At 41.7% G+C, this 24,325-nt stretch overlaps 1 protein-coding gene and 1 long non-coding RNA gene across 4 annotated transcripts in view; one reads left to right on the top strand and one right to left on the bottom strand.

Annotated features, from left to right (window-relative positions):
- LOC138760049 (uncharacterized) overlaps positions 1-21,098 on the top strand; it is a 64,058-nt gene extending 42,960 nt beyond the window's left edge. Inside the window, exon 4 of the long non-coding RNA XR_011355355.1 lies at positions 20,970-21,098. This is a non-coding gene — a long non-coding RNA (uncharacterized lncRNA). The remainder of the gene's footprint in view (positions 1-20,969) is intronic.
- bmpr2b (bone morphogenetic protein receptor, type II b (serine/threonine kinase)) overlaps positions 1-24,325 on the bottom strand; it is a 306,159-nt gene that overhangs the window by 245,174 nt on the left and 36,660 nt on the right. The gene's annotated exons all lie outside the window — the stretch shown is intronic.

Raw genomic sequence — 24,325 nt, forward strand, 5'->3', positions numbered from 1 at the left:
ACATTTCCCCAGATCAATGCCCCCCCACCCCAGTCCGACACCACCACCCCCCCAGTCTAATGTTGCCAAAAAATAACTGCGGCCCGCCATTCAATCATCTTGTGGCCCACACACAGTAAGTGTGGCCCATGCAAAGTAAAAGTTTGCCCCCCTTCCCCCACCACTATACAACATGGAAGCAGGCCCTTCATCGTACCTTCTCCAAGGTGTCTTCCAAAACTAGTCCCATTTGCCTGTACTTGACAAAATCCATTTACTATCCACAAACAGTGCCCTCCATAATGTTTGGGACAAAGGCACTTTTTTTCCTTTATTGCCCCTGTGACCCACAGTTTTCAATTTGCAATCAAACAATTCACATGTGGTTAAAGAGCACATTCCACATTTTATTCAAGGTTATTTCTATACATTTTGGTTTGACCTTGTAGAAATTACAACACGTTTTATACATAGTTCCCCCATTTCAGGGCACTATAATGTTTGGGACATTTGGCTTCACAGGTGTTTATGATTACTCAGGTATGTTTAATTTCTTCTTTGGTCCAGGTATAAGAGACCTAGACTTACTTCTAAGCTTTTGATCACCTTTGGAATCTGTAGTTGCTCGTCTTGATATTTACATCTTCAAACAAAAATCTCAATACATTTGTCAAACCAAGATTCCCTTCTGTGGAATTTTCCTCACGTTAAGACCATAAGAATAGAATAATACCTAGTGTCGCCGAAAATGTTCTCCCAGAATCACAGTGTGGCTTTTGCGCAAACAGAGGAACTACTTACATGGTCTTTGCCCTCAGACAGCTCCAAGAAAAGTGCAGAGAACAAAACAAAAGACTCTACATCACCTTTGTTGACCTCACCAAAGCCTTCGACACCGTGAGTAGGAAAGGGCTTTGGCAAATACTAGAGCGCCTCGGATGCCTCCCAAAGTTCCTCAACATGGTTATGCAACTGCACGAAAACCAACAAGGTCGGGGCAGATACAGCAATGAGCTCGCTGAACCCTTCTCCATTAACAATGGCGTGAAGCAAGGCTGCGTTCTTGCACCAACCCTCTTTTCAATCTTCTTCAGCATGATGCTGAACCAAGCCATGAAAGACCTCAACAGTGAAGACGCTGTTTACATCCGGTACCGCACGGATGGCAGTCTCTTCAATCTGAGGCACCTGCAAGCTCACACCAAGACACAAGAGAAACTTGTCCGTGAACTACTCTTTGCAGACGATGCCGCTTTAGTTGCCCATTCAGAGCCATCTCTTCAGCGCTTGACGTCCTGTTTTGCAGAAACTGCCAAAATGTTTGGCCTGGAAGTCAGCCTGAAGAAAACTGAGGTCCTCCATCAGCCAGCTCCCCACCATGACTACCAGTCCCCCCACAACTCCATCGGGCACACAAAACTCAAAACGGTCAACCAGTTTACCTATCTCGGCTGCACCATTTCATTGGATGCAAAGATCGACAACGAGATTGACAACAGACTCGCCAAGGCAAATAGCGCCTTTGGAAGACTACACAAAAGAGTCTGGAAAAACAACCAACTGAAAAACCTCACAAAGATTAGCGTATACAGAGCCGTTCTCATACCCACACTCCTGTTCGGCTCCGAATCATGGGTCCTCTACCGGCATTACCTACGGCTCCTAGAACGCTTCCACCAGCGTTGTCTCCGCTCATCATCATCATTCATTCATTGGAGCGACTTCATCACCAACATCGAAGTACTCGAGATGGCAGAGGCCGACAGCATCGAATCCACGCTGCTGAAGATCCAACTGCATTGAGTAGGTCACGTTTCCAGAATGGAGGACCATCGCCTTCCCAAGATTGTGTTATATGGCGAGCTCTCCACTAGCCACCGAGACAGAGGTGCACCAAAGAAGAGGTACAAGGACTGCCTAAAGAAATCTCTTGGTCCCTGCCACGTTGACCACCGCCAATGGGCTGATATCGCCTCAAACCGTGCATCTTGGCGCCTCTCAGTTCGGCGGGCATCAACCTCCTTTGAAGAAGACCGCAGAGCCCACGTCACTGACAAAAGACAAAGGAGGAAAAACCCAACACCCAACCCCAACCAACTAATTTTCCCTTGCAACCGCTGCAACCGTGTCTACCTGTCCCGGATCGGACGTCAGCCACAAACAAGCCTGCAGCTGACGTGGACATTACCCCTCCATTAATCTTTGTCCGCGAAGCCAAGCCAAAGAAGACTATAAGACATAAAAGCAGAAAAAGGCCATTCTGCCTATCAAGTATGGCCCACTATTTAAATCTTGAGTTGATCCATTTTTCCACTCAGCCCCACTGCTTGGCTTTCTTCCCATAACCTTTGATGCCCTGGCTAATCAAGAACCTATTAATCTCTGCCTTAAATATACCCAACGACTTGGCCTCCACAACCTCCTCTGGCAACAAATTCTACAGATTTACAACTCTGGCTATAGAAATGCCTCCATATCTCTGTTCTAACACCCTTCAATCCTTAAGTTGTGCCCTCTTGTCCTGGATCTCCCACCATAGGAAACAATCTTTCTACATCTACTCCAGTGGTTCTCAACTTTCCTTTCCTGACTCACATACCACCTTAAGCAATCCCTTTCTAATCTCAGAGCACTTATGGCATAGGGATTATTTAAAGTGGTATGTGAGTGGAGAGAAAAAGGTTGAGACCCACTGATATACTCTGTCCATTACTTTCAACATTTAAAATATTTCAATGAGATCTCCCTCATTCTCCTAAATTCCGACAAGTACAGGCCAAGAGCTGTCAAACATTCCTCATATGATAACCCCTTCATTCCTGGAATCATCCTTGTTAACCTCCTCTGATCCCTCTCCAACCTCAGCACATCCTTTCTTAAATGACAAGCCCAAAACTGTTCATAATACTCTGCAAGATGTCACCAGTGCCTTATAAAGCCTCAATATCACATCCATTCTGTTATATTCTATTCCTCTTGAAATGAATGCCATCATCACACTTGCATTCTTCACCACTGACTCAACCTGCAAGTTTACCTTTAGGCTTTCCTGCATGAGGACCCCTTGCATCAGGCTATTTTCACTTTTCCCTCCATTTAGAAAATAGTCTGCCTGTTTATTTTTTTCTACCAATGTGTATGCCCGTACACATTCCAACATTGTATTTCATTTGCCCACTTCTCTGCCCATTTTCCTAACCTGTTCAAGTCCTTTTGCGGCCTCCCTGTTTCATCAACACTACCTGCTCCTCCACCTACCTCTGAAATCATTTTTCATGTGTCATTATTGCATCTATTATAATGAATTCATGCTTTACCACGTCCAATGTTAGGCTTACCACTGAGGAATTCACAATTTTCTCTCTACTTTTTCTTTAAAAAAGTGGAGCTACAATAAGTAAACAAATCTTGAGGACTTTGACCTGGGGGTTGATCCTCATGTTGGTTCTATCCTTCCAATGGATTTAGATTTTACAGAGATAACATTGTTGCTAACATTCCATGCATCAATGTACCTAAATTGCTAATCCTTGCTACACAAGACAAGAAACTACTACACCCAAGAAAAACAATAGCTTCAGGAAGTGGTTGGGCAATAAATAGCGACAAACTGGAAAAAACACTGAAATGTTCCCATACAGTAGCACTCCTAAAATTCAACAGTAACCATACTTAATAAGTATTTAATTGAATGTTAAGTGCATATTCAAGAACTTAAATGGAGGACATCACCTATTTGTTACTCATTTCTTTTTCTTTGGCTTGGCTTCGCGGACGAAGATTTATGGAGGGGGTAAAATTACTCAACAATGAGATAAAAATATCAAATTTTCTCTCCTTGGAAACTAAATATAAAATAAACATCATACTAAAGTATCACTTAGGGTAATTAATATCAAAAAACTAACGACACTGAGGCAGTTTTTAGTTTATAATTTAGCATAGCATTCACCCTATCGATGTGATATTTTAAACTGAAAGATTGTTATAGCAATAAAAATCAGAATCAGAATTTATTGTCATGAACAAGTCATGAAATGTGTTGTTTTGTGGCATCACAATGTAAACATTTATATAAATCACCTTACAATAATAAATAAAAATAGTGCACAAAAAGTCAAAATAAGGCAATGTCTTTGGTTCATTCGGGAATCTGATGGCAGTGAGGAAGAAGCTGTCCTTGTGCTGTTGAGCGCTCGTCTTCAGGCTCCTGTACCTTTTTCTCAAGGTTAGTAGAATGAAGAGGGCATGACCTGAGTGGTGGGGGTCCTTGAAGATAGAGGATGCTTTCTTAAGACACTGCCTCATGTAGACATCTTTGATAGAGTTAAGTCTAGTCCTCATGATGTCACAGGTCAAATTAACAACCCTCTGAAGTTTTTTCTTGTCATGAATGTCAGCACCTCTGAATCAGACAGTGATGCAACCAGACAGAATGCTTTCCACTGTAGTTTTTGAGAGACTTCGTTGCCATATTGAATCTCCTCAAACACCTCACAAAGTATAGCTGCTGGCGAGCCTTCTTTGTGACATGATATTGAACTAAAACCAGAGGTTTTAATTCATGGGTTACATCTCCTTAAAAACTAGCTCAATAATGTGTCTCAAGTAACTGTTTATTGCCATTAATTCTATTTATCAATTACCTTTGGAGTTCTAAATCTGTAATACTCTGCTGTGTAACTGTTCATTATTCAACAAGATTACTCAGTAATCGAGTTTATAGATTATCAACTTTTGAATTTCCTGCATATTCAACAGAATAACTGATATCTTTTGTTGAACTGTATTGGGTTGCTATTTAGATGGTAGAATAAAATTAACTGACCATTTAACTGTATGACGTGCTTGGGTGAAATTAAGTCATTCTCAATCCAAAAGGATGTTAATAAAGGGAAATGATACAGAGGGAGGGGTGAAATGCAAGGAGCAGTGTAACCCTTTGTTTGAAATACAGGTAGCCCAGCTACAATATCATTGGCATGAATTTTCAACTTCATGAAATTTTAACGGTGAATTTTTAAACATTTTTGAACTTTATAGTAGAGCTTCACATGCAAGTCTATGATGCTAAACAAGTGCTTTGGGTTAACCAGTGCGGTTGGTGTATGCTCTCAAGGGGAAGGCAATATTTTCAGTAGGAACTAGCTGTTTGATCCTCTGTGCTGCAGGGTTTAACCATATAACCATATAACCATTTAGTGAGCGGAAACAGGCCAGGTTGACCTTTCGAGTCCGCACCGGTTCACTAGAACAACTCCACTAGCTCAAACCTCCCGGTCTCCGCCAATAGGAGACCAGCTGGATGGATTTGTAGTCTATTGTGGGGCTCCAGATATCTTCCACCCGACAGGAACTTGGCTTTTCCGTATCTTCCCTTCCCACCCAAACCACAACAATCAAGGGTTGAGTTGAGCAGACCAAAGCTTGCCAAGTCACTGAGGTCAGTCGCTCTTCCTGCAGTTATTCGCTTTCCCTTCACAGAATTTCTGCCATCTTTTCCCCACAATATTTTTGTTAATTTCCGACTACTGAAATATTCCAGTTACGGAAAATTGTCAATGTTTTTGCATTCTATAATACCCACATATATTACTTATATAATGTTTCATTTTTGCAAAGCCTGTCAAATGATTTATCACAAAGACACTAAGTACATTATGACAATGAACAATTAAAGTTTAAGGAAAAAGGTTCTACCCCATCAGAGGATGGAGGTGCTCAATCCTAAATGATGTTTCTATCCAACGTTGGGGGGGCGTCAACCTGCAGATGCCGCCAGCCATGTTTTTTCCTGGGTGAATCGGTGCAGACTCGGAAGGCCAACATGGCCTGTTTCCACTCCATAAATGGTTATATGGTTATGGAAAATGACCAAAAAGTCAGATGAAGAATCACTTGTTAAATAAAGTGTCCAAATAAGAATTTCCAAGGGCTGAAGTACATTAAATTCATAGAAAATCATGCGTTATACATTGGATAAGTCCGAAGGCTAGCAGAGGTTGCAGAGATAGACAGGTCCAAATTCAAAGAAAAGAATGAGAATTTTTAAAAGCCAAGAGACTATAACCACTGGAATTAATGTAGTCAGTGCATCCTGCAGTAAAAACAAAGAGGACCTGGTCAAAGTTTCAACATAAACAAGTTTGTGAGAGGTTTGTGTTTCCATAAGTTGGAAAAGGTGAACAGTGAAGTTTTGCGGTAGTTATCAATTTTAGCAACACATAAGTTAAAGCAAAGATTTAGGTGATATTACAGTAGTAGAACAGAAAAGCATCTCCAGGAGTCAAAAATAACACCAAGGATGAAAACAGTCTGGTTCAGTATCAACAATTGGCAGAGGAATGAATTAGACCGAAGACAGAGCTTTGTCCTTTGAAATATTTAGCATGGGGAAGAAATAAGATTGAGCTGCATGATATTAACATTCATTAGAAACTGATTACTTTTTGAATGTTGGTGCTGAAGTGAAATATTGTATGTAGGTAGCAAAATACAAACGACCATGGAACACATGAGCTGATAATCAGAAAGGGGAAAAGAGGAGCCACTGAAGACATGAATAGACAATTGTGTTAAAGGGTGGCTACAGGTTGAAAAAAGTAGATAATTTCTTTACCTTAAGTCAAAGTCACACAAGATGCAATCTGGGATTTCAATAAGAGCAGTTTTCTGGAGAAATTTGTTTCTGCCACTTTCTCATATGAACCATTTTGACAGTAATAGGGAATCCTTTATTTGTACAGTGTTTTCTCTATTAATTTCAAATTGACAATTGCTTTGTTTGCCTCAAAAGAACGACTTGTTCCTAACTTGAGTTCACATCCAAACCTAATTATTAGTGAATATTAAATCTGTGTCCACTTCAGCAACAGGAATTGACGGAGGAAATAAAATAATCTTTTATGCAAAGCTCCTCCTTTAATAACACTGTGCTTCATAAATACAATAATATCAAGCTTGATCTATCAATGACAAAAAATATAATCTTAATTTCTGGAAGGAGCAACTTCAAATTCCTGGGTGTCAACATATCCGAGGATCTGTCCTGGAGCCTCCATGTTGATGCAGTCACAAAGAAGGCTCGCCAGCGGCTATACTTTGTGAGGTGTCTGAGGCGGTTCGGTATGTCACCAAAGACTCTCATAAACTTCTACAGGTACCGTGTACCGTGGAGAGCATTCTGGCTAGTTGCATCACTACCTGGTATGGAGGTGCCAACTCTCAGGACAAGAAAAAGCTCCAAAGGGTTGTTAACTCGCCCTGTGACATCATAGGCACCAGACTTCACTCCATTGAGGACATCTACATGAGGTGGTGTCTTAAAAAAGCAGTATCTATCCTCAAAAACCCGCAGTACTCAGGCCAATGCCCTCTGCACTCTGCTACCATCGAGGAAAAAGTATAGGAGCCTTAAGACGAGCCCTCAGCGGCACAAGGACAGCTTCTTCTCCGCTGCCATCAGATTCCTGAATAATCAATGAACCAAAGACACTGCCTTACTTTTCATGCTCTATTATTGTTATTATTTTATTTTTTTTAGTAATGCTGTAAGATGGTTATAATGTTTGCTCTATGACGCTGCTGCAAAATACAAAATTTCATGACTTGTTCATGACAATAATCCTGATTCTGATTACACATAAACTACACAATGAAGTTCCCTGTACACTACACCAGCAAGGAGAGCACAAGATTGAGTCAACTCCCTCAATCTACCCCATTAACCAATCCAGAACAGGAAAGGATTAAACATCATGAGACTTTCAGTATAAAGTAATGTAACTTTCAATTTCAAGTTTATTGTCACATGTACTGAGGTACAGTGAGGAAATTTATTTTGCAAGCAGTCCAGCTAATGCAGAGTGCAGCAGTATAAACACTGTACAAAGTGCAGCATCACAGATAGAAATCAGTTAGAACAGAGAAAAGCCAACATTATTCGGCCAGTTTAAGTTTGTTCAAGAATCTGGATACAGTGGGAAAGAAACTGCTATTGAATCCAGTGTTGCAAAACACTCACAAATCTTCTTGCCCACAGGAGGAGGGTGAAGAGAATGTGGCCAGGGTGGGATAAGTCTCCTGGTTGGCTGCATTTCCAAGGCAGCAGGAAGTGTAGATTGAGTCAATGGATGGAAGGTGGGGGAGGGCAGGGTTTTGCATTCACAACTCTCTGCAATTTCCTGCAGTTTTAGGAAGAACAATTCCCACACATGATTTGATGCATCCTAGCAGGATACTTTCAGTGGTTCATCTGTAGAAGTTCATGAGGGACACTGGTTACGTGTTAAATTTCCTCAGGTTTCTGGCCATCACATCAACATGAACAAATTGTTAGAGATTTATAACCGTAAAATGTTAAAGCTCACTATTATTTTCACTTCACTGCTGTTGATGTGGACAGGGGAGTGAGTTCCCTCTTCTGGAAGTCTATGATAAGCTCCTTGGTCTGGCTGACATTGAGGGAGAAGTTGTCCTAATTATTACAGCCCCAAACTTCTAGACCGCATCCAAGTGTACAATGTGACACCTTTGTACTTTGCACAACATGCATCTTGTGGTTACTCCAGCTCAGGATTTAATCTTGATACAAAATTAAGGTCAGTGCATGAATGTGTGTGCTAAACTACGCACTTAATCGCAGACAAATGGATGAATCATTGTAAGAATGATTGGGGGAGTTGGAATGGTTGGGTACAAGAAGCTCAAGCTTAGATCACCAAATCTACATTTGATCTCACCCATGTATAGGAGGCCACACCGAATACAGTAGCCCCTTTCACACTGGCACCTTGTGCTAGTAATTGATGACCAATCTACCAGTTAAGGGTCCAGTGTGAAAGCTCCTTAATCAGCATGCAGGCATTAAATCACGCCAGGCATGATCCAATCTCGATAGGTTAGATCATCCCTGGCATCAATTAATGCCTGCATGCTGATTAGCCCAGTGTGAAAGAGTCTTGGACTTATCCAGGGACAAAATAATGACACATAATGACATTTTTGTGTAAGTACAGGAATGTAAAGGAAACAAAAGATTAAAAAGGTATAAACTTTGCCGACCTATATAAACCTTTATAAATTTCTAAAGGAAATTGATCTATCAATGACGAAGTCATTGGGAAAGTCACAGCAGGACGGGGGGGGGGGGGGAGAGAGAGAGAGAGAGAGAAGAGAGAGAGAAAAAGAGAGAGAGAGAGTGCGTGCACGATGGCAAATCTGCTATCCCAGAATTCTGTGCGGCAGAGAATCCCCTCCATGAATGCTCCGTGCATACAGCCCTTTCCCTGCTGTACAGAATTCTAGGAAGACAGGTCCACCATCGCTCTTTCCCACAGACTTTATAAATAGTCCCCTATTGCCACTAGGAATTTCCCGTGGTGTTTATAAATTGTATGGCTATACTTCCCCACGGTATTTTATAAAGGTTTATATAGGTGGGCACAACAACAGAGGCTGAAGGGTTTGAACTGTGCTATACATAATGCTTAATTATGTTATAATAAGGCATGATTAATTTTTAAAATACAAAATCATAATACATTGATCAGGATTTAGGGCAGGTCCACCATTGCTTGATGCGTAACTCAGACATCACCAATGGAAGACAGAATCTCCTCACCTACAGTCCAAAATCAGTGAGGATTGGTAAGAACATCTCCTCCACCATCTCCATCAGTACGGGAGCATCTCAGGACTGCGTTCTTAGCACTCTACTCTTTTCACAATACACTTGTGGCTTGGTACGACAACATCATCTACAAATTCTCTGACAATACCACAGTAGTGGGTTGGATAAAAAGGGCAATGAGTCAGCATACTGGAGGGAGAATGAAAGCATGGCTGAATGGTGCACCAACAAAATCCTCACACTTAATGTCAAAGTGTATTGACTTCAGGAAGGGAAACCAGAGATGTATGATTCAGTGATCATTGGGGGTTCAGAGGTGGAGAGGGTGAGCATAAGTTCTTGGGAGTCACTATCTCGGAGGATCTTTCCTGGAGCCAACACACTAATGACATTGTGAAGAAAGCACATCAATGCCTCTACTTCCTCAGGAGTTTGCAATGGTCTGGTATGATGACATCGTAAGCCCTGGCAAATTTCTACAGATGTGTGGTGGAAAGTGTGCTGACTGGCTGCATCATGGTCTAGCACAGGGATACCAATACCCATGAGCATAAAGCCCTGCAAAAGGTAGTGACACAGTCCAAGACATCACAGGCAAAACCTTCCCTACCATCAAGGACATTTACAGGGAACACTGCTGTTGGAGAGCAGCAGCAATCATCAAGGATCCACATCACTCAGCTCATATTCTGTTCTCACTGCTACTATCAGGAAAGAGGTATAGGTGCCACAAGACTCACAAGGTTCAGGAACAGCTGATACCCTCCATTATCAGGCTCCTCAATGACGAATTCAATCAGCAAATCATTTAAGGACTGTTAGTTTTGCTCTTAATTGTTTTTTTTCTCTCTGTACTGCACAGATTGTTTACATTTCTTTATTTGCTTACATGTGTACATTGTTTAATTCATTTCCATTTGGCCAGCTGCCCTGCCGCGTGCATGACATGCGGGGTCAGTTCACCTGCCTAATGGCGTGCCTCTACAGATGTATCTTTTTATTTATACTAATAGTACTGAGCACCTTGTTTTCACTGTTAAAAGAAAAAAAAACATTGGTTTATATGGAGAGCTCTGAAAAGACAGAAAGATGGTAACGAAACCAGCAAGGTGGGAACTCCGACTTGGAGGTGGGCGGGCGGGAGATAGCCACGGAAGAGGAGCAATTTTAAAAGATGGTGCCAAAAGGAGGGTTTTTTCTTCTTTAGAAGAAGAACACTCAGGCTTTATTCGCTGGTTTTTGGGTGACAACGTCATTGTCAGTGCTCTTCTTGAAGGGGAAATTTATGTGTTGGAAATGTCTTTTAATAGAGAAATATTATGACAGTTCAAGCGCTGAAGAGCTGGCTCTGAATGGGCAACTAAAGCGGCATCATCTGCAAAGAGTAGTTCACGGACAAGTTTCTCTTGTGTCTTGGTGTGAGCTTGCAGGCGCCTCAGATTGAAGAGACTGCCATCCGTGCGGTACCGGATGTAAACAGCGTCTTCATTGTTGGGGTCTTTCATGGCTTGGTTCAGCATCATGCTGAAGAAGATTGAAAAGAGGGTTGGTGCCAGAACACAGCCTTGCTTCACGCCATTGTTAATGGAGAAGGGTTCAGAGAGCTCATTGCTGTATCTGACCCGACCTTGTTGGTTTTCGTGCAGTTGGATAATCATGTTGAGGAACTTTGGGGGACATCCGATGCGCTCTAGTATTTGCCAAAGCCCTTTCCTGCTCACGGTGTCGAAGGCTTTGGTGAGGTCAACAAAGGTGATGTAGAGTCCTTTGTTTCAGCGCTTGACGTCCTGCTTTGCGGAAACTGCCAAAATGTTTGGCCTGGAAGTCAGCCTGAAGAAAACTGAGGTCCTCCATCAGCCAGCTCCCCACCATGACTACCAGCCCCCCCACATCTCCATCGGGCACACAAAACTCAAAACGGTCAACCAGTTTACCTATCTCGGCTGCACCATTTCATCAGATGCAAGGATCGACAATGAGATAGACAACAGACTCGCCAAGGCAAATAGCGCCTTTGGAAGACTACACAAAAGAGTCTGGAAAAACAACCAACTGAAAAACCTCACAAAGATAAGCATATACAGAGCCGTTGTCATACCCACACTCCTGTTCGGCTCCGAATCATGGGTCCTCTACCGGCACCACCTACGGCTCCTAGAACGCTTCCACCAGCGTTGTCTCCGCTCCATCCTCAACATCCATTGGAGCGCTCACACCCCTAACGTCGAGGTACTCGAGATGGCAGAGGTCGACAGCATCGAGTCCACGCTGCTGAAGATCCAGCTGCGCTGGATGGGTCACGTCTCCAGAATGGAGGACCATCGCCTTCCCAAGATCGTTTTATATGGCGAGCTCTCCACTGGCCACCGTGACAGAGGTGCACCAAAGAAAAGGTACAAGGACTGCCTAAAGAAATCTCTTGGTGCCTGCCACATTGACCACCGCCAGTGGGCTGATAACGCCTCAAACCGTGCATCTTGGCGCCTCACAGTTTGGCGGGCAGCAGCCTCCTTTGAAGAAGACCGCAGAGCCCACCTCACTGACAAAAGGCAAAGGAGGAAAAACCCAACACCCAAAACCCCAACCAACCAATTTTCCCTTGCAACCGCTGCAATCGTGTCTGCCTGTCCCGCATCAGACTGGTCAGCCACAAACGAGCCTGCAGCTGACGTGGACTTTTTACCCCCTCCATAAATCTTCGTCCGCGAAGCCAAGCCAAAGAAAGATTATGACAGTATTTAGAAAATTGGGAAGATATTATTGTTATCAATATTTGTGTGAGAAATGGTATGGTTAAAACACTAAAGTTTATTAGTCTTAATATTAATGGGATGATGAAGAGGAGGAGGGTCTTGGCATACTTAAAGAAATTAAAAGTGGATATAATCTTTTGGCAGGAAATGCATCTTACCAAATTGGAACATGATAAATTAAAAAGAGGATGGGAGGGTCAAATATCTTCTTCCTTTAATTCAAAGGCAAGAGGTGTGGCAAATTCCAATTAATAAAAATACACCAGTGTTAATATAAGACACCTCAATTGATCAAGCCGGAAGGTATGTAATGGCACACTGTAAAATTTATGGAGAAGCATACACATTTATGAATATTTATGCCTCAAATTATGATGATGAAGCCTTTATGAAGGACATCTTCTTAAAAACAGCAGAGGGAAGACAAAATATATTAGTTGGAAGAGACTTTAATTTCTGCTTGGACCCAATACTAGATAAATCAGCAAGAAAAATAACGAGGATTAAAGCAGCAAAAACCACAATTTCATATATGAAACATCTAAATCTTATCGATGTATGGAGGTAATTAAATCCCAGAGACAGAGACTACTCTTTTTACTCAAGAGTAAATGACTCACATACAAGGATTGACATTTTTAATGACTGCCCAGTTAAAAAGTAGAGTGATATAAACAGAATATCTAGCGAGTCTTCTATCAGACCATTCTCCATTAATATTAACTTTAGCAAAAATGGAAAAGCAAGAAAATGTAAACAGATGGCATCTCAAAACTATATTGCTTAAAAGAACAGACTTCTGTGAATTTATAAAGAGACAGATAGAAATACTTTGTGAAACAAATCTGTCATCTACTAATAGTAGTTTTCTGATATGGGACACGCTTAAAGCATATTTAAGAGGAAAAATTATATCCTATATGAATTTTATACAAGGGAACATATGGCAGAAGTAAGCAGTTTGGAGAAGGATAGTAAAGAATTTGAAAAAAAAATCAAAGAACAGAACTATAAGAAGAATATCGATTACTGGAGAATAAAAGCTAAGATATACAATACAATACATAGAGGACAGAAAAGGTTATATTAAAAACTAAACAACAATACTGAGTTGGGTGAATGGGCGCACAAAGTTTTAGGTTGGCAGATTAAAAGAGGAGTCATCAAGAATGATAAATGCTATAAAAACAGATACAGACACTCTAGTATACAAGCAAAAAGAAATTAACGACACTTTTAGACAATAGTACACGAAACTAACAAATCAAAATTATTAGATAAGAATGAAATGGAAGAATTTTTGCTGAATGTCGAACTTCCAAGGTTAGAAAAGAGAGAGTAAGGATAGAATTAGATACTCCCTTCACAAGGAAAGAAATCAAAAAGGCTCTGGGCACACTACTGGCTAATAAATCACTGAGAAAGGATGAATTACCTCCTGAGTTTTATAGACAATTCAAAGAATTATTAATGCCCTTTTTAATAAATGTCCTGGACCAAGCTGTGGAAACACAGACCCTGCTGGAGTTACTCAACCGTGATTATTACAGTGTTACCAAAAAATAAAATAGGGACTCACAAAAAACTTTGTCATACAGACCAATATCCCTGTTAAATACTAGCAAAAGCACTAGCTAATAGGTTAGGACAATACTTGCCAAAACTAATACATACGGACCATGCATGATTTATTAAAGGAAAGCATTCCTCAAATAGTCTAGAAAGATTATTTAATATAATAGACATGGCTAAATCTGAACAAAATCCAAGTATTACAGTCTCCCGAGATACTGAAAAAGCATTTGACCATTTGTAATGGCCCTTTTTATTTTAAACACTGGAAAAATTTGGTATAGACAGAACATTCATATATTGGATAAAAAATTTATACCATGAACCACAAGCTAAAATAATAACAAATGATCAAATGTCATGGTATACCCCTTGAGTAGATCAAGTAAACAGGGATGCCACCTGTCCCCACAGCTTTTTAGTGATTGAACCGCTGGCAGAGATAATAAGAAGGGATCTGAATGTAAAGGACTTCAAAGTCGGGCAAGAAGAACACAATATCAGTCTGTTCACCAATGATGTACTATTCTTCTTTGGCTTGGCTTCGCAGATGAAGATTTATGGAGGGGTAAATGACCACGTCAGCTGCAGGCTCGCCTGTGGCTGACAAGTCCGATGCGGGACAGGCAGACACGGTTGCAGTGGTTGCAGGGGAAAATTGGTTGGTTGGGGTTGGGTGTTGGGTTTTTCCTCCTTTGTCTTTTGTCAGTGACGTGGGCTCTGCGGTCTTCTTCAAAGGAGGTTGATGCCCGCCGAACTGTGAGGCGCCAAGATGCATGGTTTGAGGCGATATCAGCCCACTGGCGGTGGTCAATGTGGCAGGCACCAAGAGATTTCTTTAGGCAGTCCTTGTACCTCTTCTTTGGTGCACCTCTGTCTCAGTGGCCAGGGGAGAGCTCGCCATATAACACGATCTTGGGAAAGCAATGGTCCTCCATTCTGGAAACGTGACCTACCCAGTGCAGTTGGATCTTCAGCAGCGTGGATTCGATGCTGTCGGCCTCTGCCATCTCGAGTACTTCGATGTTAGGGATGAAGTCGCTCCAATGAACATTGAGGATGGAGCAGAGACAACACTGGTGGAAGCGTTCTAGGAGCTGTAGGTGATGCCGGTAGAGGACCCATGATTCGGAGCCGAACAGGAGTGTGGGTATGACAACGGCTCTGTATACGCTAATCTTTGTGAGGTTTTTCAGTTGGTTGTTTTTCCAGACTCTTTTGTGTAGTCTTCCAAAGACGCTATTTGCCTTGGCGAGTCTGTTGTCAATCTCGTTGTCGATCCTTGCATCCAATGAAATGGTGCAGCCGAGATAGGTAAACTGGTTGACCGTTTTGAGTTTTGTGTGCCCGATGGAGTTGTGGGGGGGCTGGTAGTCATGGTGGGGAGCTGGCTGATGGAGGACCTCAGTTTTCTTCAGGCTGACTTCCAGGCCAAACATTTTGGCAGTTTCCGCAAAACAGGACGTCAAGCGCTGAAGAGCTGGCTCTGAATGGGCAACTAAAGCGGCATCGTCTGCAAAGAGTAGTTCACGGACAAGTTTCTCTTGCGTCTTGGTGTGAGCTTGCAGGTGCCTCAGATTGAAGAGACTGCCATCCGTGCGGTACCGGATGTAAACAGCATCTTCATTGTTGAGGTCTTTCATGGCTTGTTTCAGCATCATGCTGAAGAAGATTGAAAAGAGGGTTGGTGCGAGAACGCAGCCTTGCTTCACGCCATTGTTAATGGAGAAGGGTTCTTGCTGTATCTGACCCGACTTTGTTGGTTTTCGTGCAATTGCACCTATCAGAACCTATCAGAACAGGCTAAATCTTTTGAAAAATTACAAGGAACACAAAAAAAATGGAAGAATATCAGGCTACAAAATAAATATGGATGAAAGTGAGATAATGCCATTAACAAATTTTGAATATGAAAGATACCAAAAAGGAAGTAAATTTAAATGGAAGACAGGTGAAATAAAATATTTTGAAATAGCAAATGACAATAACTTGCAAAATCTGTATAAACTAAATTATGTTCCTCTTCCTGGGAAGATAGAAAGAAGCCTACAGAAATGGAGAAACTGACCAATTACTTTGTTGTAAGAGATAACTGCCTCAAAATGAAAGTGATGCCAAGACCGCAATACCTTTATCAATCACTGCCTATTCTGTTACCCAAAAACTTTTTAAAGTTGCTAAACAACCACATTAGACAGTTCCTATGGAATAATAAGTGATGCCAAGACCGCAATACCTTTATCAATCACTGCCTATTCTGTTACCCAAAAACTTTTTAAAGTTGCTAAACAACCACATTAGACAGTTCCTATGGAATAATAAGGTACCAAGAATTGCACTGGAAAAATTGACATAGGACTACAGGCTGGGAGAAATTTGACTTCCAGATTTCATAAAATATTACCTAGCTACACAGACTAGATTTCTTGCAGCCTTTTTCACTGAAGACAACCACCCCCCCCCCCCCCCACCCCACCATCTTGGGTTCAAAATGGGAATGCACTCAATGTTATTGCCTATAAACATGGGTAATAGAATATTAAATTTGTGGTATAACAAAGGTATAAGATATTAAGGATTGTTACACGGAAGGAACTCTGATGTCTTTTGAACAATTAAAACAAAAATACGGAGTGGCCAATAGGACTTTTTATTTTCTCCAGCTTAGATTGTTCTTAAGAGAAAGATGGGGACCAACTTTGACTCCACCTGAAATTAGTGAAATGGAACAAACGGTTTGAATGGGGATACATCCAAATTTATAACAAAAATATACTATGTTTTCCAGAGCAAAAGTGCAAAACCAGGGTTGCAGAGGTCAAGGGAAAGATGGGAGTCAGACTTGGGTGTGGTGATTTCAGAAAGAAGTTGGTCAGATTGGTGTAAGGACAGCATGACATCAATTAAAAATGCAAGATATGGACTGGTTCAGTATATTTTTTTACCTCAATTATATCTTACCCCACGAAAGTTACATAGATCAAAAGCCGAAATTTCAGATGTGTTTCAGATGCGGGACTGAGACAGGAACTTTTTTACATGCCACGTGATTCTGCGTGAAAGTAGGCCATTTTGGCAAGAAATCGCAGAAAAATTAACCAGGATAACAGGAGTGCCCTTCATGGGCAACCCAGAGCTATATCTATTAGGTAATTTCATGGAAATAAGTGACAAATTGACCAAATATCAAATCTCATTTATAAAAAATAGCACTGGTGGTAGTGAAAAAAATGAATCACGATCACTTAGAAGCCCGACTCCCCTTTACTCATAGCACAATGGACTGCAGAAATGAACAGCTGTATTCCTATGGGGAAAAAAACTCAAATGTAACTTAAAGAATAAATATTACTTTTTTGTTAAGGTCTGGCACCCATACCTAAACCAGAAAGGGGCCCAAATACAGTAATAAAAAGAAACAAAAAAGTTGTAAGTAACTATTATTTATACAAAAATGTAGTTTCCCCAACTGTTCGCCATGTACTTAAAATATATGTAAAACTCAACCATGAACAGCTATGTGTGTATGTACAGAAGTTGGGGGGGGGGGGGGGGGAAGGAGGGAGGGACTTTTTTTGTTTGTTGTATTTATGAGAAAGACTAATATATTGTATATTTAAAATGCCGATGTATAATTTTTGTATAAAAACAAAATATTAAATATTAAAAAAACAAAAATAATTTTGTTTTTTGATCTTGCTGTATTGCTTTATAACAGCACAGGTCAACTTTAACATCCAGAACAGCCTACCGTGCAAAATAATATCAAATGCCTTGCTGAAATCCAGGTATACAAGATCTACAGCTCTGCTCTTGTCAACCTTCAAAAAACTCAATCAGTTTCTGAGACATGACCTCCCAGTTAAAACACATTAATTATCCCTATCCCTTGTCCATCCCTATAGCCCCCATCCATCCAAGTGCACATGTATCTTCTCCCTCAGAATATTCACTAGCAACTCACCATCCACAGATTTTAGCCTCACTGGCCTGCAGTTCCTAGGCTTTTACTGCAGTTTTTTAAAAATATTTTATTTTTTGTTTTTTCCCATAAATATATATTTTTTTAATGTTACAAAACAAAACACAACAATCCCTTCCCATTCCCAGTATAAATCAGTATGCCATCAGGGGTTACATCTGGGTTTAAGAAAAAATTTTAACTGGGGAGATGACATTTTTATATTTAGGTGTTGGATAGAAATAGAAACGCTCTTACATGCTACATGGTCGTGTGTGAAGGTAACACCTTTCTGCTTTCTGTCAGGATATTACTGAAATACTAACAAGGGTGGCCTTCGTGGATGACCTGAAGCTTTATCTTTTGGTCAATTTTATTGAAATAAGTAATAAGCTAACTAAATTCCAAACTTCATTTGTTAAAATAGCCTTAGCTGTGGCAAAAAAATGTGTGGCGATTCCTTGGAAGTCCAATTCCCCTCTACAGATAGCACAATGGAAGACAGAAATGAATAGTTGTATTCCTATGGGGAAAAAAAATCATATACATTCTAAAAAAAATAAATGATATTGAGGCAATACGCCATTAGGTAGGCAAACTGGCCCCACTTGTCACGCACGCAGCGGGGCAGCCGGCCAAAATGGTGCTGTCGGGGGTTTCCTCCCGACCTCGGCACCGGGCTCAGAAGCCCGTGCTTGGGGTCCCACGTGACGTCCCGATGACGTCAGGATCGCCCAGCACAGTTCTCAGCCAGGTTCGGGCTGGGAGTATAAGACCAGCCAGGCAGCCTGAAATAAATCAGTTTTTGCTCACTGAACTCAACCCGTCTGGTTGTGCGATCCTTCAATTAGCAGTGTAGTTGTCACTACAATATTTATAAAAATATAGCAACCATAACTGGACTATATAGGGGTCCAAATATAAAAAGCTACTTTGTTGAAGTATTCCCACCCTCCAGTCTTCTGGCACCTCACCTGTACTTAATGTCAACATAATTAAAGCACAAGATGCTGGAAACATATGGTCAAGCAGCATCAGTGAAATGAGTTTGGGATTGAAGACCCTTCAGCAGTTCTGTTTATGCTTTTGTTTATTTTCTATTTGTGTTTTTATTTTATATATCCAGCATCTGCAGTTTATGATTTACATAAGAATTAATCTATCTTAGCGACAAGTTCATTTTTTGCAAGAAGAAAATAAATTACTCTAAGAGAAATACAGAGCACCAACAACCACTTTTTCAAGCTCTTTAAAGCCTTTATTCTGTCAATTGAGAGGCAGTGTGGAGCACAGTTCTCAAACTTGTTTCCCTGCCACCTTATATTTGCTTCATGATGGTGGCAAGCAAGCCACGATCAGGCCTATAGCAGATTCAATCTCTCTGCATACCATGTCAAGGAAGCACTTGTCTTGTTCCCAACTTTTATCAATCTGTCTGCTGCAGTTTTACACCTTGCCATCATCTAGTTTCTCCATGGAGTGGAGCTAAACCACCAGACTAACAAGAAAATGTTAATCTAAGTTGCCTCCATTCTGGAGTCAGTCACCCAAACTTCAGCAGTTAAAATGCAGTAGACAGGCAATGTTCGTGTCTGAGTGCTTTCACAAGCCAGAGCCACAAGTTAATGCAAGTTACTCATTCATGAGAGATGGACTATTCAATTGACCTGCCCTGACTAATGATACTGTCCTCTGACAATAAAAGTCCACAACAAAATCCTGGATGGAATAGGCGGGGAAAACACAATTACAGCAGTTGCTGGAATCTTGAGCAAACAACTTGAGAAACAACACATTCCTCTGAACAACCTTGAACCTAACAACATGAATGTCTTTCTGTTCAATTTTAGGTAAACATCTGGTTCCACTGTTTCCTTCTTTACCTACTCCTGTACTTTTTCCCTCTCTGTTTTATTTCACCCCCTTCCCCATTCTACCTCACACTTATTCTACACCCTATCATCTCTGGGCCTCTCCCTCAGGTTCTTTACACCTCTTTTTATTTTAGTTTTGAAAAAGGATCACAATCCAAAACATTGGCTGAGCATTTAAATTTAGATATACAGCATGGTAACAGGCCATTTTGGCCCATGTCCGTGCTGCCAAATTTACACCCCATTTACCTACACCCACAGTACGTTTCTGACGGTTGGAGGAACCGGAGCTCCAAGGAAAACCCACACAGACACAGGGAGAATATACAAACTCCTTACAGACAGTGTGGAGTTGTGTGATGTGCAGCACTCAACAGGAATTCTCTGATTGTTCCTGTAAAATGTGGACCATTTCCAGTGTCTCAGAAGCTACCTCTTAATGAAGTCAGACACTGATGACATTATTTTCCATCATTTTCATTGTGTCAGCACACCCTGATAATTGAAGGAAAGTATTTGAAAAACAAGAATTATAATCTAGCACAGAGTTCATGATTTTATGGGCAACAGTGATTCTTGCCACCATCAAGAAGGAAGTACAGGAGCATCAAAATCAGGACTGCCAGGATGGGAAATAGCTGTTTCCCACAAGCTGTAAGATTGATGAACAGTATCATATTACTGAGTAAATCGTCCCAAAAAGTCTATCTATCTATTTATTCATTTATTTTTAAATAATTTTTTTCTGTGTGTGTGTGTGTGTGTGTGTGTGTGTGTGTGTGTGTGTGTGTGTGTGTGTGTGTGTGTGTGTGTGTGTATATATATATTATTCTGTGCTTCTCATGTATATGCACCATTGTCCAGATAAATGCCGTTTTGTCTGGTTATATACAGTATGCACAGTCAGATGATAACAAACTTGAACTAATTAGATTTGGGAAATGCAGCTCCTGGAAAAATCCAAATCCTTCAAGTACATGGAAAGATAAGTGAAAGTACTTCCTGGGTCCATTCAAGGTGAAGCTTTAATTATGTGCCTGCCATAAGAGTGTGATACATTTCAGATTGATGGAGATTGTGGAGGATATGTTCCGACCAATCCTCATTGATTGGTGAGGAAATCAACTTGAGAAACAAAGCATTCCTCTGAACAACCTTGAATCTAACAACATGAATGTCTACTTTCTGTTTAATTTTAGGTAAACAACTGGTTCTAGGTGAGGAAATCAAGAACCCAACTACACGATGGAGTGTTGAGTCCCAGATCTTGAAGTTTGCTGATTAGTTTTGAGGGAATTATGGTGTTAAATGCCAAACTGTAGTCAATAAAGAGCATCCTGTTGTATGTCATGACTTTACTTCGAGTTCTGTTATGTCAACAGCATAATATTAAGTCTGATGTACCATACTTACCAGAACACTGTATGGATATAATGATGCGAGGAAAACATCTGCAATTATAATAGTATTACAGATACTGGGGCACCATTGAAGTTATAGTATCACAATCATGTTATTTTAATAACAAATACAAAAGTGTCATAAACGTTAGATCATATGTTCATCTACTTGGGCATCATTTGAAGATTTAGTGATATTGTTATTACCAAAGGATCATCTGTAATTTTAGTAGTAAATAGTTACAACAGGATCATCTATAGGTTTAACAGTATCTTATTTATTGAGAGCATCGTCAATATGTTCATTATCAGTTACTTAGCAAAGTCTGCGAGTTTAACAATATCAGATAGATGTGATTATAGTAATTTAACAATATTTTTGGCACCAGGACCAAGTCCCTGAATTTAATAAGTTTAAGATGAAATTTATTACATGACGCATAATAGCTTAAAGATCATGGTTTTAGTTATAATCAACTGAGCTTTGATTATAATTAACTGAGTACCACGCTATGCATTTATTAGCATTGCAATTGCCAAGTACCGAATGGACAAAATGGCAACACTGATGCTGGTGCCCTGTGTGAGTTTAATTTTGTCTTGGAAATTAGGGTTCTGTCATCTTTCTGGGCAGTCTGACTTCATTTAAGAGTTAATAGAACATAGTTTGCATTGGACGAATATCATTGTAGAGTGTATGCTAAGTGTGGAGAAAGAACGACACACACCAGTTGAGTCGAGGTCGAAGACTGATTTATTGCACTGCCAACTGTTTATATTCATTCCTGGCTGTTGATGACAGGAATGATGTCACCACAGCACTGGCCTCTGACTGGCCAGCGTTCCCGCCATTGCCCAGTTTCCCATCATGTGGGAGGTCACATGGGATGACAGCCATTAGACCCCACAGGGCCCTCATGATCACTGGCCATTTTGTGAACTGGTGATTGGAATGTTGCTCACCGCTTTCAGTGGCCAACCTCTGTGTCACAGGGGCTGAGTGACAACTGGCTGGCTAATGTCCAAGTGGGCCAGTTTTAGGCAGTCAAGGGTGAAGGTTTTCTGTTTGCCGGCAATGTCCAATACACACATTGACCCATTGTGCCCGATGACTTTGTACGGCCCCTCGTATGGTCATTGCAGGGGTGCCCAGTGTGCTCCCTTTAGCACAAAAACGTACTCACAGGTTTGCAAGTCCATGGGGGGTCACAGGATCTAGGCTGGCTGTGTGGCTTTCCCTCAATTGTTTTAATGAGTCTGCGGGGGTCTTTTGGTCCTTGACAGAAGCCAAAAATTCTCCCAGGGATCACCAACAGCACACCGCATTAAAGTCATCCTTTGGCGTGGTACATATCCCCAGAAGGACCCAGGGCAGTTCGTCCTCCCAGTTAGGTCCCTTGAGCCGGGCTATCAGGGCTGCTTTTAAGTGTCAGTGGATCCACTCCATCATTCTATTGGCCTGCGGGTGTTACGCTGTGGTGTGTTGGAGTTGTGTTCCCAATAGTTTGGCCAGCGCCGCTCAGAGCCCCGAGGTAAATTGCACTGCCTTATCGGAGGTCAGATGTTCTGGAACTCTGAACCTGGACATCCAGCTGTTGGTTATTGCCCTGCTGCAGGTCTCTGTGGTCGTGTCAGCTATTGGGACCACCTCTTGCCACCTCGTGGAATGGTCAACCACAGTGAGGAGGTAACTCACCCTACAAAAAACCAGTAGCAGCCCTATGATGTTGAAATGGACATGGCTGAACCTACATCACGTTAGCCCAAAAGTCTGCAGTGGTGCTTTAACGTGAGTCCGCACCTTGGACGCATGGTAGAGCATGCAGGTCTTGGCCCACTGCCTGACCTGTTTGCGAAGGCTGAGGCAGACAAAACTGTTGGCAACTATCTTGACCATAGTTTTGATGGTCGGATGCACCAGATTATGCACTGCGTCGAAGACCTGTTGTCTCCATGCCACTGGCACGATGGGGTGGGCTTTGCCAGTGGAGATGTCACTGATGTGTCTGGTTGCTGGAGGCGATGACAACATCCTTCAGCTTCAACCTAGAAAGTGCCATCCTGTATGTAGGGATCTCAGGTCACCTTGAGGTGCCCTGGCTAGGGCTTGGACAGACTCAATCATAGGGCAGGAGTGCATCAGCCACCATATTATTTTTGCCCACGATGTGCTGGATGTCCATGGTGAATTCAGACACCACAGGTTAGACATTTTGTGGAAGGTGAAGGTTAACAGTTTCTGGTACGTAAAGACCTTGAACTGTCTACCTTCTAGAAAGTATCGGAAGTGCATGACTGCTAGGTACAGCGCCAATAGCTCCCGGTCAAAGGTGCTGTATTGGAGTTCAGGTGGCCGGCGGTGCCAGCTAAAGACCAGGGGCTGCCATTGGTCTTCAATGGGTGGTTCTAAGATCCCTCCTATCACTGTGCTGGAGGCATCTACTTTAAGGACAGTTGGCACCTCTAGCCTAGTGTGTACCAGAAGGGAGGCATTGGCCAGAGCACTCTTGGACTTCTGGAACGCCTCCGGGGCCTCCTCATCCCAGGTAATGTCTTTATTTTTCCCTGCCATGAGCGCAAACAGGGGAAGCATGATTTGAGCTGCTTCCAGTATGAACTGATGGTAGAAGTTAATCATTACAATGAACTCCTGAAGCCCCCTCACGGTGTGGGGTTTAGTGAACCACGAACAGCCTCCACCTTTTTGGGCATGGGTTTTGCCCCGTGTCTGTCAATATGATGCCCCAGGAAATCAATCGTGTCCAGCCCGAACTGACACTTAGTGGTGTTGATGGTCAGCCTGAACTCCTACAAGCGGGTACGAGGTACCCCTCGTACTCTGAATGACTGCAGAAAAGCCTGAGCAGCATTTTTAAGCTCAAAAAGCGTCCTCATGAATTGAAACAGACCAAAGAGGGTGATTATGGTGGTTTTGGGAATATTTTTAAGATGCACTGAGATTCGATGATAACCCCTGTAAAATGACCTTTCAGAACACCTGTTCCCCCTGTATGTTGGTGGTAAAGTCTTGGATGTGGTGACCACATAGCCTCCATCCTCCTGCTGCCTTCGGAACTATATGCGGGGTGGGAGGCCCAGGAGCTGTCAGACCACTGCACTATCCACAGCTCCTCATTTTCTTAAACTCCTGTTTG

The sequence above is a fragment of the Narcine bancroftii genome, chromosome 4 (assembly GCF_036971445.1).
Source record: "Narcine bancroftii isolate sNarBan1 chromosome 4, sNarBan1.hap1, whole genome shotgun sequence".
NCBI classification, from domain to species: Eukaryota; Metazoa; Chordata; class Chondrichthyes; order Torpediniformes; family Narcinidae; genus Narcine; species Narcine bancroftii.